The 20113-nt window shown below is 42.9% G+C and overlaps 1 pseudogene across 1 annotated transcript in view; it reads left to right on the top strand.

Annotated features, from left to right (window-relative positions):
- The first annotated feature begins 1091 nt into the window (after positions 1 to 1091).
- The window catches only part of LOC310875343 (calpain-5-like), a 32587-nt pseudogene continuing 13565 nt past the window's right edge, over positions 1092 to 20113 (top strand). The window contains exons 1-6 of the transcript XR_014571115.1: positions 1092 to 1097; positions 5410 to 5614; positions 11941 to 12072; positions 15395 to 15600; positions 16613 to 16805; positions 19881 to 20071. The product of XR_014571115.1 is annotated as a calpain-5-like (transcript). The remainder of the gene's footprint in view (positions 1098 to 5409; positions 5615 to 11940; positions 12073 to 15394; positions 15601 to 16612; positions 16806 to 19880; positions 20072 to 20113) is intronic.

Consider the following 20113-nt stretch of genomic DNA (forward strand, 5'->3'; position numbering starts at 1 on the left):
TGTTTTTAGTTTTTTCCAAAAATGATGTTATAGCAAATTCAACATAAACAAGGCGGAACCAGGGTGGAACCAGGGAGGAACAAGGCAGAAAGAGCCTGCTGGTTAGTCAGTCTGGGACCAATCAGAAGGCTGACAAAGGGTGAAATGTGTGTAAAGCAGCAACAATGCTATAGATTGGCTGTTCAAGATATGCAGGGTGGCCGAAAATAGGCCAAAGACAACCGCATTATACAAAACCGCCAAAATGTCACGCAGGGGTGCATGTGCAGCGGGGGCCCTTGGATCTTCAAGTACCCAGCAGGGGCCCTCTGAAGCAGGGGCCCTCAGAAGCAGGGGCCCTCAGAAGCAGGGGCCCTCTGAAGCAGGGGCCCTCAGAAGCAGGCGGCCCTCAGAAGCAGGGCCCCTCAGAAGCAGGGGCCCTCAGAAGAAGCAGGGGGCCCTCAGAAGCAGGGGGCCCTCTGAAGCAGGGGCCCTCAGAAGCAGGGGCCCTCAGAAGAGCTGCTGTAATCCAGCCCAGGCATGCAGACAACTCAAAGAACAGGCTCTCACTTGTCTGATTTAGTGGGAGAACAGGAGTTCAGTTTCAGTCGGGTCAACCTTCCCTCTCTCTCCCTGCAGCCAAGCCAAGCCAAGCCTCTCTCTCTCTCTCTCTCTCTCTCTCTCTCTGCGTAACAAAATGAGCCTCGACTACTGCAGCCTGTCAGACCGGTTCTGTGTGGCGATGAGTCGTGTTGTGCCTAAAGGCACTGCTGCTGCTACTACTACGACTACTACTACTGCTGCTACTGGCAGGAGACGCTTTCTGCCTTTTAGTTCACTTACCAGGACACGGCAATAGCAGCACGTCGTCCAACACACACACACACACACACACACACACACACACACACACACACACACACACACACACACACACACACACACACACACACACACACACACACACACACACTATACACAGAGGTGAGGATATAAAGTACGGTACAAGTTGATGGAAGTGGTGGAGCGTGGACATTCCAGTCAAGGACTTTAACAACAACAACACAGTGAAGTGTGCTGCGAGTGAGTGAGCCAGGGACCCACAAGGCTTACAGCAGGTGAGTGTTGCCTTTATAAGACTGTATCACAATGGGAGAAAATAAAAATATATAGCCTATGGACAGTTTGATTATTATATGAACAGATTATAATTCAACAATCACGATACAGAGCTTCACGACGCTTTACAATAAGCCTTATCCTGGTGTACTAGTATTTGTATAAGCCTACAGTAAGTATTAAAAATGTTTAAGTATACTAATTATGTCCACCAAATCCTTTCCCGTGAGGTGATGCTCGCTCAGGATATTACACTGTCATAACTTTTATTTACATACAGAGGAGCAAGAAACTCACAGGTACAGTAGATAGTCCCCCCCCCCCTCATAAATGACATACAGTATACATGACGTTTATGATTACATCTACAGTATGTAATCTGTGTCAGTGTCACATTCCTGTGTGTAACTAGACCCCAATAAGCTGCTTATGTCCAGGACAGACAGGCAGGCAGTCAGGCATGCAGACATGAGGAGACAGACAGTCTGTTGTGGATTGTGGATTTCCACAACAATAGGCCTGGCCACCTTGCATGCACTGGGCTAGCAAAACAATGTGTGAACTATAATAAAGAATATATAAATGTAGGGATAAGTATGGTGTAATATGGGCATTACATATGAGCTGTCTATAGTACACTACAACACGAACAGCACGAGCATGCAGAGGTATGCAGGATTATAGAGAGGATAAAACAGACATGGATGCCATATGCAGGGCGAGAGAGATATGGTATACTATTATATACTATAAAACATACATGCATGCCATATGCAGGGCGAGAGAGATACTACTGTATATAATATAAAACAGACATGCATAGACAGGTATGGCAGGGTGGTATGTGTACACTATGAAACTGACATGCATGCAGACTAGAGGCACAGAGCAGTGTTTGATTTAGTCGACTAAAACTAAGACAAACAAATACCTATTTTCACTGACGAAAACTAAATGGAAACTAAATGAAAACAACAAATACAAACTATAGACTAAAATGTTAGGGAGGGACTAGTGGACAAGAGATCCAGTAAGTCATTTTACACTTGGTTTCATGCTGAAAATAGCCATTCTACAAGCTCACAAGCTCAGATTTCCAGCAAGTGTAAAAACAGTCATTACGACGGCATCAAGGCCCGCCAAAATAAATTACTAAATCAACTGTACTTGGTCGACTAAAATCTTATGATATTTAGTCAACTAAAACTAGACTAACACTAAAACATTCCAGGTGACTAAAACTAAATGAAAACTATTCAAAAGACTATATGACTAAAACCAAAATCAAAATTTGCTGTAAAAAACAACACTGCTATAGAGAGAGTACAGAATGTATATGTACGGTACGGTAACAGAGACCTGCATAATAAGGACATGCATACAGAGAGCCTATAGGTACAGTATTCAGGGCTGCAGTGTATGGTGCACTACTATACTACAAAACAATAAAGGGCTACAGTCTAAGTACAGTAACTGATGTAGGTATGCACTACTCTACTGTAGTGTGCACGTGCACGTGTGTGTGTGTGTGTGTGTGTCGTACTGGGCGTGGCTGTGAGCATGCTGGGACAGAAGTGGGTCGTGTGGGAGGGGCGACAAACCCCAGGTAGACTCAGACGCGGTATCACCTTCTCTCTAGAGCAGGAAGGAGTGGATATCACACCCACAGACAGACAGAGACACACACACACACACACACACACTGCCAAGAGAGAGAGAGAGGTGTGGAAGGTATTTGTTCTCCTATATTGTCTCTTTAGAGCGTTTAAATGTTTTATATACAATATGTATATACTATATGTATACTATACAGCCTGGTCTGGTCACTTACGTTTATTTGAGGTTCTTTATCCACCAATGAAATGGAAATGCTCTGCTTTATGAATCTCCAACAGCAATGGGATTCAGAGGTTGGGCTAAAAATGGCTTGTGTATGTGTCGTTCTTTTTTTCTTTTTTTTGGGGAAATGATTCATTATCAAATTCCTTCCTGTCGATTTTGAGTTTGTTGCCCCCCCTGGACAAGCAGATAATCACATTCCTTTGGCCTTATAGTTCCACTCTGTTATTGTAGGCAATTTTATAATAACATATAATTGGAATTATTCTCTGCTCTGTAGATAGGGCTCCGTAGGGGCAGGTTGACAGTCAAAGGGTTAGAATATGATCATCTCCCTCCAGAGAATCTCAACGTCTTCATCGCTGGGTGTCTCGTAAATACTTTTCATCTGAGGAAAAAAGAAATCACAGGGACACTTTAGGTCAAGCTTAGGTCAAGATTTACATATCCCAAATTTAGAAACTGTCACATTCACAGAGAAATAGGCTGACAAATAGGAGAGCCGTGCATATTGTTGACAGGCTTTCACAACACCCATACAGTACAACCTCTTCAACACTGCAGCTATACTTGAAGAGGTTTCTTTTTTCTTTTTCAAGATAATAGGCTACTGTGGTTTGTGGTCTTTTATACAAGACAAGGCTGTTAACGTTTGAATTCATTTGGTACGTTATTAACTTGAACACTGCAGGGCTACATTCTGGCATTTAGGCTATTATTGATGCTGCACATTGTAAATGTGAACATTTGCTGGACTGTGGCCATGCTTTTATGTATTTAATTTCGGCTTCAACGAACGGTGCTGTGTATGAATTATTGAGGCTGATTGTCTCAAGCCGAGCTGAGGGTTTGAACTGTTTATATGCCTCTTCTACCCCAAATGTTTCACTTTAAAATAAAGTGCCAGGACAAAAAAGAGGATTTACAGATGAGTATATGTGAAACATTTAATGTTTCATCAGTATAAAACGCTTCAAGGGAAAGGCTCGCTCGACTCAATTAAGGACAGTCTGTAATATAAAATACAGGAATATACTGAGTGCAAATTCAGATCATATCTAGAAAGGAATATACATTCTACATTCTCAGTAATAATAGTCTTTAGGAGTCTTGTTTAATAATGATGAGGATCCGCAGCAGCAGCTTGTAGATCTGTTATTTTTGCTACGACAGTAATATGCAATGTGGCCCCTCTGGAGTGAGTGTTGGAACTATAGTGGCCCTCTGGAGTGAGTGTTGGAACTATAGTGGCCCTCTGGAGTGAGTGTTGGAACTATAGTGGCCCTCTGGAGTGAGTGTTGGAACTATAGTGGCCCTCTGGAGTGAGTGTTGGAACTATAGTGGCCCTCTGGAGTGAGTGTTGGAACTATAGTGGAGAGAGAGAGAGAGAGAGAGCTATGCAGAAATGTCTAGGATGTGTTTCTGCTGGCTTTGTTCTTCATGTCCATATATTCATATTAGTCACAGTGGTCCTGAGTGACCGATCGAGGGCCTGTCCAGCATGTTATTATAAATCACTGGTTCTCAACCTTCACAGGCCACGACCCCCAGCAAATATTCATATTTGAACTGGGCACCCTCCAACATGACAATTACTTGGAATATAGGAGGCATTCTATTTTTGGTTCCACGGATAATTATTGTGAAAGTAGCTGATCTACAGTGAAAGCTGATCTACTGTGAACATAGCTGATTGTAGATCGGTTTGCCTCTTCTTCTTTTTTTGGACAATTTAGCCAATGTTTGTCCGGTTTCTTTTGATGTAATAATGTTCTTTTTCTTTTCTTGTTGAGGTTTAAAATGTCTTAAAAGTCCTTAAATACCACTTTAATCATGTGGTCCCCATATGATGTCGGGGACCACATGATTGTCACTATTTCGGGTTCTGAGCAAACATATATCTGATCTCTCTTTTGGGTCTCCAGATAAATTGCTTCGGAACCAAAAAGCTATAACATCACTGATGGTTCACAAGGTTATAATAGTTTCATAGTCTCATAGTTTTAGTTCGTTTGTCACTTACTTTTTCCGGATTCCGAAGTTAGTTTTAAGAGCGCTTAGGGTAGTTTAGGTGGTTTAGGTGGTTTCTATTAGTTTTTATTTTTGTGAGAATGCTTAGTTATTAGCTTTAGTGTTAGTTTAAGTTTTTAAGTATATTTGTCTGATGCAGGATTCAAAAAGCTCAGAGTAAGTATAGGCATATTGTGCAATAAAAACTCAAAAGATACAATTAAAATATATATATTCATAATTCAGTCACTGTTGGTAACAAACCAAGGGCATGCTGTCTATAATTTCAGTTTGTTTTAGTTAGTTCCGTAAACACACAATACAGTTTCAGTTATAGTTATCATTTTTTTATCATTTTTTTATTTAGTTCAGTTAATGAAAAAGGTATAGTTTTCGATAATATTAATACGTTTTTCGTTAACTATATATTAAACTTGTTGACGACTCTTTCTCCACCACCAGCAGCAGCAGCAGTGAGAGAGGTTCCTGGGCATCAAACAGCATGTTCTCCTACGCCACGCCATACAAGAACCAGCGCTACGCCGAGCTGAAGAGAGACTGTGTCAAAGACAAGACTCTGTTCGAGGACCCGGAGTTCCCTGCCACCAACGCATCGCTGTTCTACAGGAAACCACCGCCTGGCGTGGTGCAGTGGAAGAGGCCAAAGGTCAGTGAGTCCTTGTGATAATATGATGATGATGATGTCACGCTGCATGGCGGGCGGTGTGGGGCGTGTGTATACAGGTGTGAGTAGTGTGCTGTGAACGGGTGTGTGCGTGTGCATGCGCGCGTGCATGCATGTTAGATGTGTATGAGCCAATCATTAAAGTAAAAACTAACTTTTGAGTGAAAAGGGGGCAGGTATTTATAAGAATTTATTCTTCTTCCTGCTCCTTTTCGTCATGGGTGTATCAGATAGGTATGAAAGACAAATTAATTATGAAAGACAAATGAATTGTTATCCATTATGATTTGTACTGTATTGTGATACACTATGTGCGAAATAAAATGAAATGAAATGAAATGTGTGTGTGTGTGACTGTGCGGCGTGCGTGTGCGTGCATGTTTGCGCGCGTCAGTGTTAATTTCGTTGACCTTAAATCAAAACTAAACTATTGATGATTAAAACTATGACTAATTATGCCAAAAAATCTGTCAACAAACAAACACAAACTAGACTAAATGTCATTGGGAGGGATGGATATGGAGAAGAGATCCAGTAAAAGACAAGTCATTTTATGCTTGGATGTGTGCAGGACAGGTGTATAGCCGATCTACAAGCTCACGACGCGTCACAGCGCCACACGTCATGAGCTTGTAGATGGGATAATTTCGGCACATGCGGGCGAGTATATAAATCAGGCATTTCAACACCAGATTCATGGCCATCCAAAATTCGAGTAAATCTAGAGTTGAAAATGTTGTGTGAGAGTGCGTGTGCGTGTGTGTGTGTGTGTCTCTGTGTCTCTGTGTGTGTGTGCGTGCGTGCGCACGCTGTTGGAATGTGAGGAGATATTCCCCTCCAAAAAGCAGCCACACACGTTCGCCGTACAAACACGTTCAGCAACAGTCTCCAAGGTACAACAACCTGTATGCCCCCAGAGGGCCGTTACCACGGTTACCATGTTGTTACCATGGTGGTGGATTCATGGCGTTGTCCTCATCTCCCTCTTCCTGACCAAACAAAGGAACACATCGCTGATATCTGTGGGCTTAGTAAATGGTTGAATTCATAAATGCACTTATCTCCCTGCATGTGATGTGTGTTTACGTGCACGCACCTCTCCCATGCATGTGTGTGTTTACGTGCACGCAACTCTGCCATGCATGTGTGTTTACGTGCACGCACCTCTCCCATGCATGTGTGTTTACGTGCACACAACTCTGCCATGCATGTGTGTGATGTGTTTCCTTGTCACTGCTGTTGCTGCCGGGCGACACCCGAAGTCTCTCCCCAGCCCAGGGATCAATCCCCCCAGCCCAGGGATCAATAAAGCTTTATCTGACGATCTTATCTCTGAACCACACCTCTGTAAACATTCCTGCACAGACAGACAGACAGACAGACAGACAGACAGACAGACAGACAGGCAGACAGACAGACAGACAGACAGACAGACAGACAGACAGACAGACAGACAGACAGACAGACAGACAGACAGACAGACAGACAGACAGACAGACAGACAGTATAGAGTACGGTTCACACAAGGAAAAGTGACAATGACACACTGTAAAACAATAAAAAAAAAAGAAGAATCCTGTGTTCTTTCTTTCAATTTGTAACTGAGAGTACGCCTACACCATTATTGTAATTCTCGGAAAAACTGAGCAAAAGCACACACAATATAAGAATGAATGAAACAACATGATGTACAAGCAAATTATGATCACATGATTTATGAACCACAAATTAAAACTGTGTGTAATTTAGATTGATCAAAGTTTATATATCTAACTCAGGGGTTTTCAACTGATTATGAACCAGGGACCACCACCCTGACTGAGAATCAACCTGGGGACCACTGTTGTGTTGGGAGGAGGGGGATATGGGGGGAAATTAACCTTCCATATTAAACTCATGATGCTGTTCATTGCAATTTATGCATGACGAGCAGTGAGCAGACATTACATTGAGTATTACATTATATTTCTTTATAATGGTGACTCAACCAGGCAATCCGGTATACGTACCTACTTTCCCTTGAAATTCTAACTCCCTTTTCTGTGGAAGTTCTTGGCGTCCGACTTCCCAGTAACTGAAAACATTGATGCGTCATCAACTCATCATACGCCTACAGAATACTTTCCTACATACTAAATGCATGATCAGCGACCACATGCCATACCTTCACGGACCACCATGCAGTGGTCCACTGACCACCAGTTGAAAACCCCTGTCTTATACCGTTTCTCAAACGATGGTCCACGGACTTAACTGATATACCGTACTGACACATGTGGCCCTATATCTTGGCCCTATAACCTTTATCCCTAAGCAGATCTACATCCATACATTATGGCTATTATCGGATATTTTAACTATTTTAATAATAGTAATATATATATATATTAAGGCTGTCAAAAATAACGCGTTAATGGCATTAATCAATTGCGTTAATTAATTGCGTTAAAATATTTAACGCAATTAACGCATGTTAGTGTTCCCCCTAACATGCGCCCGTGCGCGCTGCTCAGGAACGTCCAGAGCATAACAAATCTGTCACTGTGTAGCACACAGTCATGATTGAACAACACCAGAGAGATAGCTTGTGTATTGTAGTTTGGTTGCAAAGTGGTTTGATTCTGTAACTCTGTTGCGTTACTTTGTCTGCCTAGCAAAGCCCCATTAGGCTACACTGCACACACACACACACACACACACACACACACACACACACACACACACACACACACACACACACACACTACTAGTGTTAGCTATCAGTGCCAAGAATCACTCGGGTCCGTCGCAACTTGTGGAAAATGCCATTAATGTTTGTCCGGCTGGTTTCGTTTTGTCCTACGCGATTACGTGAATCAGCATGGCTGCGCCTGCAGTAGGCTATTACCAAAACAAACACATGGTACTTTTGTGTCGCACATGGAAAGCAACTGAAAACGACCATGGATATATTAAAGACAGTTCCCCTGTGCTGCTGTGCACAGCGGAGATAATGCGCTGTCCACTACAATGCCATTCTAGCCTTAAAACCTACATTTATATGTTATTCAATAATTACTTTAGCGCAAAATATAGGCTTTTCTAAACCAAGCCCTGTTTCCAAAAATGCTTATGTGCCATTATTGTATTTTGTGAATTTCAATTAACTATAGTCTACAGTTTAACCCATTGCTTCTCAGCTATTTTAATTTCAATGACCCCCAAATTAAATTGATAGAAAGTAGCCTAGGCCATTTTATTATGATTTTCATCTCTGGACTGGGACCCCAGTCTCCATTCATCCATCCATCCATCTTCAACCGCTTATCCCTAGTCGGGTCGTGGGGGCAACAGCTCCACCAGAGTGTTCCAGACTTCCCTCTCCAGAGCAACATTAGTGACTTCCTCCTGGGGGACCGCAGTCTACATGGCCAAAAGCCAGTGTTGATTTAACTCAAAGTGTAGGCTAGGCCTACAAATGCTCACATCACATCACATCATGGCTATACTAAATGCATTAGAAAACAAAAAACATTCAAAAACGAATGTATATCCGCTTTCTGTCATTTATATTTCCATTTCCACAATAAACAGGAAAACATGGCATATTTTGGACATAGTTCGAATGGTGATTAATCATGATTAAATTAATTTTGAAGCTGTGATTAATCTGATTAAAATTTTTAATCATTTGACAGCCCTAATATATATATATATATAGTAAAAATGGCAAATACGTGCAAGATATAGCACATGATGACATGATTATATGGGCACATTTCGTAATAATGATGACTCAATCAGGCAAGCTGGTACACTTCACCCTTCTTGAGATTCTAACTGCCTTTTCTATGGAATTTCTTAACCTCAGACTTCCCAGTAATTCTGATAACATTGACGCACGTCTTCCACAGAACAGTGAGTGCACAGACGTTTAGTGCACTGTTCCGTGGAAGAAAATACAAAATCTACACTTTGCTTTGCTACATTACTAAATGCATGGTCAGGGACCACATGCAATACCTCCACGGACCACCAGTGGTCCACGGACCACCTGTTGAAAACCCCTGATCTAACTGAAAGAAAAGTGGCCTATAGCCCAAGGGAACAAGAACGCTGTACAAACTCTGTAAGCGGTTCCAGGTGTATGCACTGCAGGGCAAACTCTGTAAGCGGTTCCAGGGGTATGCACAAGGGCACAACAACACTTGAAGGAAAGCAGGCTTTCCAAACTCAGTGGAGACACGTGGAATCTCAAGCAGCAAAAACCTGTCCTGAGAGCGCATATACTGTAGGTATACTGTACTAAGTTTCCACTAGCTGCAGAAGATAATTTAAATAAGAGGGTAAACTCCGGATTAAAACTTCACACGTCTCAAATATTGAGACGTGTGGGGACAAGACCTGGCGGACATTTGACCTAATTTATCCTTTCATTGTCAATGGCCAATATTGAGACGTGTGGGGACAAAAGCTGTATATAGGAGGGGCCCTCATAAATCACACCCGTGTGAAGTGAGGGGCGCTCTTATCATCATACATCATCTCATTCTAGCTCACAACTTGTGTCCTGACTTTTGTCTTCAATGTTTTTGTTTATACTATACTAGTTTTGAGTGTTTACAATGAGTGTTTACACTCAAAACTAGTCATAGCCTATAGGCGGTGGTAGCAGAATAATGTTTGTGTATACACAAACCCTCAAAGCTGGACATAGAAGGGGCTATCGGGCCTGGGCCGGCCGAGCGGTCCGGGCACCTAGGCTGGTAATCCCGCCTGACAGCGTGTCGCGGGTTCGAGTCCCGATCCCGACGCCCTTTGCTGCGTCTCCCCCCCGCCCCTTTCCTGTCCAACCACTGTAAATCTATCAATAAAGGCAAAAAGACCCAAAGAAAACAATGCTGATCGGAAGGGAGGGCTAGCCAGCCAATGTGTAGTGATGATTTCACTGAGTACTGCGTTCGATTTTGAGCTGATTCCATTGGCTCATATTTGAGGGAACACAGTAAAAGGATAATGTAGTTTTAGCACAAAAGGTGAAACAGTGAAAGGTGAACATTTTTCGAGTGAATCACTCAATCTGGAAACGACTGTGTGAACATTTCTACAAAGTAAACGTTGTTTCAGAAAGCAGCGAAGGTCGGTGTTATAATTATATATCATGTCAGCTCTCTCTGGCCAGAAGTGAATCGATACTACGTCATGGCAAAGATTTATAAACACTAATCCTGTTTTCCACACAGACAGCGATGTTATGAAAGTGTTTAATAAGGAAATGCTATCATTTAGGCTTGTAGACTACTATCAGAGCAGAATGTTATCATGTATTAACATCACTTTTGCAGAGGCTAATATAGACATAATATTATCCCCAGAACAACAATTATTATTGAAGCGTTGGCCAGTTCTCTGACCTTATCACCCTGTGTTTGGAATCATGAGAACACCACCAAACGGCTACACAGTTGTCTAAATCTTTGAAACGAAACAAGTTAGACAACTCCCGGATTGTTAGTTTTGTTTTCTTAACCGGTTCACGGCGTCTGCCGCCCCCCCCCGTCCACTCCTCTCCCCGCTCTGAGCGCTGTGCAAAGCCCAGCGCTGGGATTTGGAAGGGATTTAACCCAGTCTGACCTGAGATCAGATTCATACGAGGTTTCCACTGGACACACACTGGTCTGATTAACCCATTCTGACCTGAGATCAGATTCTAGAAATGTCAGTCGTTCTTCGATTTTTCAAAAAATAGCAGACCTACAAGCTCGTATTGTGCCACTCGGTGGCGCGATATGAGCTTGTAGATCTGCTATTTTTCAATAGCTAAAGCATAACATGATGCCGACACCAAAATGGGTGCCCGTTCAGAATGGGTTAAATGAGACGATGTATAAATCATCGTTATTGTTGCTCAAGAGGTCATTTCCTCTTTGCGTAACTTTTTTTCCCAACCCCCCAATCAAAGTTCACTTCTTTCTCGGCCTTTCCTGACTCTTGATAATTGGCCAAGGAAATTTCAACGCAGACATTTTTTTTTTTACTAGAAATAAAAATTGCAGTGTTGGTTAATGAGCTGTGATGTTGTTTTGTATACTGTAATGCTGTGGTTTTTTCAAACATTTTCACGTCAAGATGGGACCTCCAAATTGATGTGTATTAAATTTGGCCACGGACCAGACCACCATTTTTAAAGATTTGGAGCCAGGGAGACGTCCCCCATAAGACAGAATTTGTCAAAATGTTTTGAAAATAGCCGATAATAAAATGGTTATTTCGCTATCTATTTTCATTCTGTAGCTGCAAGTAAATGTATTTGTTTTTTTCTGTTGCAGGAGATCAGCAATGAACCTCATTTGTTTGTGGAGGGCATCAGCTCCCATGACCTGAACCAAGGGCTTGTGGGAAACTGTTGGTTCGTGGCCGCGTGCTCCTGTTTGGCACTGAAACCACATCTCTGGAAGAAGGTGAGTCCGGATCACATGGTCAGACCTGAAAACTATTCTAAAAATGTCTTCTAGATACCTAACAGATGTCTGAAAACCCTGTGTTTCTATTATGTCAGTGGTGCTCCGCCTTTTTCACATCAAGGACCCCCAGAATGATCTGTATTTGGCCGCGGACCCCCATCTGAAAATATGTTGTTCCAGGGAGACCCCAGCCAGCAAAAGATTTGAGTTAAAAAACGTTTACATCTGAAAGAATATATATTCAAAGATTTGCGCCACATTCTCACGATTTTCCAAAAATAGCAGATCTACAGAATCAGAATCTCGTAGCGCGACACTCGGTGCCGCGCTATGAGCTTGTAGATCTCCTATTTTTCATAATTTTTCATTTTCATAACATAATGCTTAAAACACCACCCTGTCAGGTGTAAAGGAGCAACTTGGACACTCAGGCATGAAGGAAGCATGAGTTCAAGTCTGTTGCTCTCCCCTTGTCCCCCATGAGGACTAGGTTGGTGGAGGGTGTGTAGAGCCCAGGATCACATTAGATGATTGACACAGGGGTGAAAATCGTGGGTTCTTGCCCAGAATGGGTTAAAGTTAAGTTATAGACCCAAGCAAGCGAAGACAGACAAAAACTTGACATGGAAGACAAAGTTTATATCTCCAGGATTCACACAAGCAGGGGTTGACAAACTTGACACAATAAGGTCTCAGAGGCCTCATGTTTTACTTGCCCAAAGGCCATGCCCGTGCACTTACTGTACGTACTGTAAAGACCACACAAGACCATAAATGGAAAGTCTGTTTGCATTTTAGGCTTTGCAAACAAAAACTGCATAGGGCAAATAAGTATAATCTAAATAAATAATGTATAATCATAATACAATATTTGGCCAAAATGTGTCACTTGCCAAAGGTAAGCGGTTTTCAGCTACGTTATCTACGATTCTGATCAGGTAACTTTATAGGAAGCAATGCTGTCATAGGAGGGCTGTGTTACTTCCTAAAAAAGACCAGTTTCGCCACATATTTGTTTTATGACCGTCAAACAACAAATAACTGTGGCTTTTTAACAAGCGGAGGCCTGACTATATCAGTACAAAGTTCAAACTAAGCAATTCACCTTAAGGGCCATTCAGCTCAATCCCTGTCATTTCTGGGGAAAATAGTCTTGTTTTAGAAATAGAAAATATTTCTAAATGTAGACGCACAAAATAAGTGTAACCTTACAGCTAAGACACTGTTGAAATGCATCACTAATGATGAAGACAATAATCTAGACTCTTCATTAGTCTTCATTCGTCTTCATTAGGGTTAGATGTATTTCAGCCATTTCTTAGCTGTAACGTAACGTAACGTAATGTAATAATAATAATCTACCGTATGGATAAACGCACCACGTTTCTGTGTGTACGGCTGTAATCCACGTAACTCGAGAACCCTTCGCCCTGCCGACTTCAACGCGCGCGTTCCACGCCCCCACAGGGAGTGCAGTGCCCGGTGTCGAGTCGGTCGGACCCACGGTTGTCCAGAACCACCACAAAAGGCTGTCTCTGGACCGGGCTCCTGCCCAGGCTCCATTTATGGAGCTGGCCCGTTCTGTTCTGACATCACAAAGGTGTTCTAACATCTGCATAGACTCCATATTTGGGAATGCCTGACAAAGAGTAGGCCAGTGCCCAGCAGAAAAGGGACACATACATAATAACTGGGTGGGGCATGCATTTCCAACTTGCATCGTTCCAAGTAGGCCAGTGTCCAGCAGAAAAGTCCCTGCCCGGGCTCTGGACCTGATCACCCCATTATCTCTATATATGGAGCTGGCCTGTTATGACATCACAACACTCCATATTTGGGCATGACTGACACAGAACTCCATACATAGGAAAAAAGGGACACAGAGAGACAGATACAGAAATCTCCATACTGTATCTGGGCATGATAGGGACACAGACAGACAGCAACGGGTACTACGGGATCTCCATACTGTATCTGGGCATGATAGGGACACAGACAGACAGGAACGGGTACTACGGGTATTGCATAGCCGGGTGGGGCATGGATCTCCAACTTCCATCGTTACCGACTCGGTGCTCTACAGCCACCAGTCCTACTAATAATATACAGTATAATTTTTTTCTTAACCTTTATTTAACCAGTAAAAACACATTGAGACGGTGTGGGAACTGGCCAAGGGAACTGGCCAAGAGGCAGAAATAAAATGACACTTCCATACTACATCGTCAATGTTACATTTTGGAACAGCAAATAAAACATCCATAATACACCTCAAAGTAGCTATGAATAAATACAACACATCACCAAAGTCCTAACTTTTTAGTAGCAGGGCAAAATACACAATATACAAAATCTAAACCGACATAATAAATATCTAGGCATGAACATAGGCTACATATCCAAGATGTGCAGGTGTTGGACTGTACATCAAAGATGATCCTTTTGAAACTTCTCAAGGGAACTTTCAAAGACAATTTTAGTCTGGACTGTAGATCATTCCACGACCAAGGGCCAAAGAAGGCCAGACATTTTTTACCCCCCCTCGGATTTGAATGCTGGTACGACACACCGCAGCCAAGCATTTGACCTGAGGTTACTTGAGACCATTTTGGACCGAAATTTGGATGAAATGTAAGGCGGCAGGTCACCCAGAATGGCTTTATAAATGAAAATATGCCAATGCTGCAGCCTGCTGAATGCCAATGAGAACCAACCGACTGCAGCATACAACGTGCAGTGATGTGTTAGTTAGTTATGAATCTCAATGCAGCATGGTACAAGGGATCCAATTTGGTCAAGGTGGAGGAGCAGGCAAACCTATAGATGGTATCACCATAATCCAATTGGGACAGAAAGAGACTAATGGCCAGTTTTATACGAGCTGAACAAGCCTTCAATCCTTAGAAGAAAACCAGAGTGAATTTAATGCACAAGGAATCAATATGAAATTTGAAATTAAAGTGTTTATCCAAACCAAAAGCCAAGGTATTTGTAGCACTCCACCCACTCGATGGGGGTTCCATCGAGAGTGGAGATGGTCACTGGAGCTGAGATAGCTCATGGAGTGAATAATGAATAATAATAATAAAATCTAAAACTCATAGTGTTTTTTGTAAGTATACCCGAATACGCTTTACAAGAGTGGGAGGAGAAGACAACGAATGTTGAGACCAAGGTGGAGTTATAGCTCATATTGAAGAGGTGGGGTTTGAGAGCGGTTTTGGTTTGGAGGGTGGGGAGTTGAGACCTCTCAGAGACCTTTGGGGAGTTCATTAATATGATCTGTAAATGTCAAATATGTTTGTGTATTATTTCCCAGGTGATTCCCGACTGGGAGGAGCAGGAGTGGGACTCCCCCCCGGACAGCTACGGGGGGATCTTCCACTTCCAGTTCTGGGTGTTCGGGGAGTGGGTGGACGTGGTGGTGGACGACCGGCTGCCCACCATCAACGGAGAGCTCATCTACTGCCACTCCAAGCTCAACAACGAGTTCTGGAGCGCGCTGCTGGAGAAGGCCTACGCCAAGTCAGTACAGCCATTAACCCTACCCTATAAACCCTATGCCAAGTCAGTACATACAGCCATTAACCCAACCCTATAAACCCTATGCCAAGTCAGTACATACAGCCATTAACCTAACCCTATAAACTCTACGCCAAGTCAGTATACAGCCATTAACCTAACCCTATAAACCCTACGCCAAGTCAGTATATACAGCCATTAACCTAACCCTATAAACCCTACGCCAAGTCAGTATACAGCCATTAACCTAACCCTATAAACCCTACGCCAAGTCAGTATATACAGCCATTAACCTAACCCTATAAACTAGGGATGTCCTGATACACTTTTTTCGTTCTCGATCCGATCCCGATACCACCATTTCTGTGATACTGAATACAGAATATACCAGTGTTGTGATCTCGTGTTGTGTTTATAGCCATCTAGCTATATATCTCGTGTTGTGTTTATAGCCATCTAGCTATATATCTCGTGTTGTGTTTATAGCTATAGCTATATATCTTGTGTTTGTTTTATAGCTATCTAGCTATATATCTCGTGTTGTGTTAATAGCTATCTAGCTATATATCTTGTGTTGTTTTAGAGCTATCTAGCTATATATATCACGTTGTGTTTATAGCAGACTCCTCACTCAAATGTGCACTTGCAGTTTGGGAAACTCCAAAGCAAACTCCACATGCCCCAACATTTTATTTACCTGCCATATAGTGTCACTGTCAACCCCTTACCCCTGTGTCGGATCGGGGGTTAGACTGGCATATTCACCGATACCGATATGACAAATAAGGGCCGATATCGATACTTTTCCGATACCGACAACTCTCCTGATCCTGAACGCAGCATTTTTGTGCTGAAAGAATTTGTTTAGAAATCCATTATCATCGCCTGCAGCTCCAGTATAGCCAACGTGGCGCAGTGCGACACGTTGAGAGCTTGTAGATCTGCTATTTTCTATATCCACGCAGTGATATTATAAAATATAAATCGTGACCTGTATCTTTGCGTCTGTCTGCAGGCTGTCTGGATGCTACGAGTCACTAGAGGGCGGTAACACGGGCGACGCCGTGGTGGACTTCAGCGGAGCCGTGGCGGAGGCCGTGAACCTGCAGGCCGAGGCCTTCTGGAAGGACCAGAAGAGACAGGATCAGTTCTTTGAGGACCTGCTGAAGGTCTGGGACCGCGGAGGAATCATCAGCTGCTCCATCGCCGTACGTATATTGTTCAGGGGCGCTACTAGCCCCTAGCTACTAGCCCCTAGCTACTAGCCCCTCATTATATTATATTATATTATACTAGCCCCTCACTATATTAGAGGCTAACTCTCATCAAAAGGTGGTCCGTGGCTCAAATGCCAAATAAATAATGGACCCTGATATGAAAAGGTTGAGTGAGTTACATAAATAGAGCAGTTCTTTGAAGACCTGCTGAAGGTCTTGAAGATCATGAAAAGTGTGTGCATGCATGCGTGTGTGCGTGTGTGCGTGCGGGCATGCGTGCGTGTGTGCGTACGTGTAAAAGGGAGCCAATAAAAGGAGTGATATGGAAAGATCATGCACTGGTCATGAGTTGGGCAGCTGAATAATGGGCCAATTGAAGTTTATTACATTTATTCTAGTTCTTATGGGAGTCAGTCGGCGTCAGGTTTCTTAGGGTTAGGCTACTGCAGTTATTGCAGACCAGAAAAGTCAGGAAGGAATATAATAGTGTATTAGGTCAGAAAGACACAATATTATTACAGTAAATGAGCGGGAAGGAGGTCTAGCCGACAGGTAGCTTGATTTGGACTCACGAGTGAAACCAGATATTTTCACCCATTCAAAACTCCTTTTGGTGTTTGTATAAGCATTATATGTTACACTTTAGCTATTGAAAAAAAGCGGATCTACAAGCGTGGGACCTAGTGCTTGTAGATCTGCTATTTTTGAAAAACTTGTGGCGCAAATCTTTGAATATATATACTTTCACAGCGAACGTTTTAAACTCATATCTTTGCTTCTGGGGGGGTCCCTGGAACAACATATTTTCAGATGGGGGTCGGCGGCCAATTACATATATTTTTGGGGGTCCTTGACATGAAAACGACTGACATAGAAACATAGGGTTTTTCAGAAAACTGTCAGGATTTAGAAGGCATTTGTAGAATCGTCCTCACTGGTCTAAATGGGTTAACCCATTCTGACCGGGCACCCATTTTGGTGTTAGCATCATGTTATGCTTTAGCTATTTAAAAATAGCAGATCTACAAGCTCATATCGCGCCACCGAGTGGCGCGATACGAGCTTGTAGGTCTGCTATTTTTGAAAAATCTAAGAGCGACTGACATTTTTAGAATCTGATCTCAGGTCAGAATGGGTTAAAAACTAGCACTGTAAAGAACAGAGAGACACAAGTAGTACATGAAGTCAAATGAAGTGAACATCAAATGTATACCCATGTGTTGTTTGAGAGAGAGTTTGTGGATATTTTTCACAGTTTTTCACAACTCCATTAAGGAGTTCCATCCATTGTGCAATTGAACACTGGCCGAGGTGGCAGAGTGTCCGGTGGCCGCAAAATATTCTTTACAGCTCTTGTGTTCCCTTGGCCTGACCTAATTAAATATGCATCATAGATAGATTTAAGCCGTGGCAATGGCAAGGGCATCCTTAGAATGAAGGATGGGACTGTATGAACAACAGTTTTCACGTTACGGTAAGGGTAATGATGCATTATGTTTAGGATTACGTTTATAGCGGGTAAACCGGGTTAGGCATGTGTATCTGCTATAGGATTAGGGATGCATGGGACCATTACGATAATTGTTAGTTTATCGCAATATAAAATGCTCCGAATGAACAGTATTGCGGTGATTTTAATTTGTCGTGAAACCGTCCTTCGTCGTGCACTAGGAAGAATTAGCTTTTGTTGAGCTGCAAATTCAGTAGCCTACAGTATACCACTTAAAAAAATATATAAAAAAATAGAAAAGGCTTCTGAAACAGTGTTCTGATAAACCTATGTTTCTATTATCAGTGGTGCTCAACCCTTTTCAAGGACCGGTTATTCTAACAGATACATGTCTAAACAAGATCCTTATTGTAACTGTAATCCTGACCGATATACTGTACACCCTTCACCTGACCTTATGACACCAAGAGGTTGACACTAATGGTTGACCGACTGCGGTGGCAATGAAGTAAATAAAACATTGGTGCGAGTGGAGTTTGCTTTCCGGGTCGTCCGAAGGGCAAGTGCGTTTGAATGGAGAGATAACCGTCTTCATTAAATATTATCAGGTTATTCATGAAGAATATATGCTACCTTTTTACGACTAGCAGTTGCGCTCATTCGGATTTTCAAAGTGACCGTCGCCTCTCGACAGCTTTCCTTTTCATTTCCAGGCTGTCAACTGGGGACAGAATGCCGGTTATGTCAACATACCTACAGTATAAGCCTTTACAATTCATCAAACCTTAACCTGAACGGATATACATCCCTAAACATGACCAGTGGCGTGCACAGACATTTAGAGGGGCAGGTGCTCAAGTGGTGCTTTAGCTATTGAAAAATAGCAGATCTACAAGCTCATAGCGCGCCACCGAGTGGCGCGCTACGAGCTTGTAGGTCTGCTATTTTTCTTTAATCGAAGAACCACTGACAGATTGTGGGGGCCTAAATAATATAGTAGAAGAGTTTTTTATCAAGATTTGATCAATGTCACCGCATGGTCCACACACTACAAATTAAGAAAAAAAAAAAAAGGGACACTTCACCCTTTTTGCAAAAACATATATGTTAATGACGTTTAGAAGCTTTAGATCACTTTCCTGGGGGTATTTATGTGTGTAATATGTGGTTTTAGTTATTTTAGATTGTAGCAGTGAGCCTGTTGTCTCTGATGTCATGGACACTGGTCTCACTACCTTCCTGGACTACAATTCCCATAATTCTTTGGTGCACTGCTCCTCCTTGCGGATAGGGGGAGAGCTGTCTTACTGAGACAACATGTAGTCCAGGAAGGAAGTGAGCCCAGTGTCCATGACATCAGAGACACCAGGCTCACTGCTACAATCTAAAATATCTAAAACCACATATTACATACATAAAGCCCCCCAGGAAAGTGTTCTAAAGCTTCTAAACGGCATTAACATATATTTTTTTGCAAAAAGGGTGAAGTGTCCCTTTAAGAGCAAAATTGCCAAAAGGGCAGGTGGTGCTCTAGCACCCCCTAGTGTCTATCTGTGCACGCCACTGAACATGACCCTTGCCCTGAGCAGAACCATGCTCTTGTCCCTCCACTCCAGGCGTCCCCCACAGAGATAGAGCTGAAGCTGGCCAACGGCCTGGTGAAAGGCCACGCCTACGCTGTGACGGCCGTGAAGAAGGTGCGTCTGGGCCACGGCCTGCTGGCCTACTTCAAGAACGAGACCATCCCCCTGATCCGCATGAGGAACCCCTGGGGCAAGACGGAGTGGAACGGACCCTGGAGCGACAGGTGAGAGGAGAAGCTGGATGACTAGCATGACCGTACGGGTTT

The sequence above is a fragment of the Protomyctophum parallelum genome (genome assembly GCF_964188405.1).
Source record: "Protomyctophum parallelum genome assembly, chromosome: 1".
Lineage (NCBI taxonomy): Eukaryota > Metazoa > Chordata > Actinopteri > Myctophiformes > Myctophidae > Protomyctophum > Protomyctophum parallelum.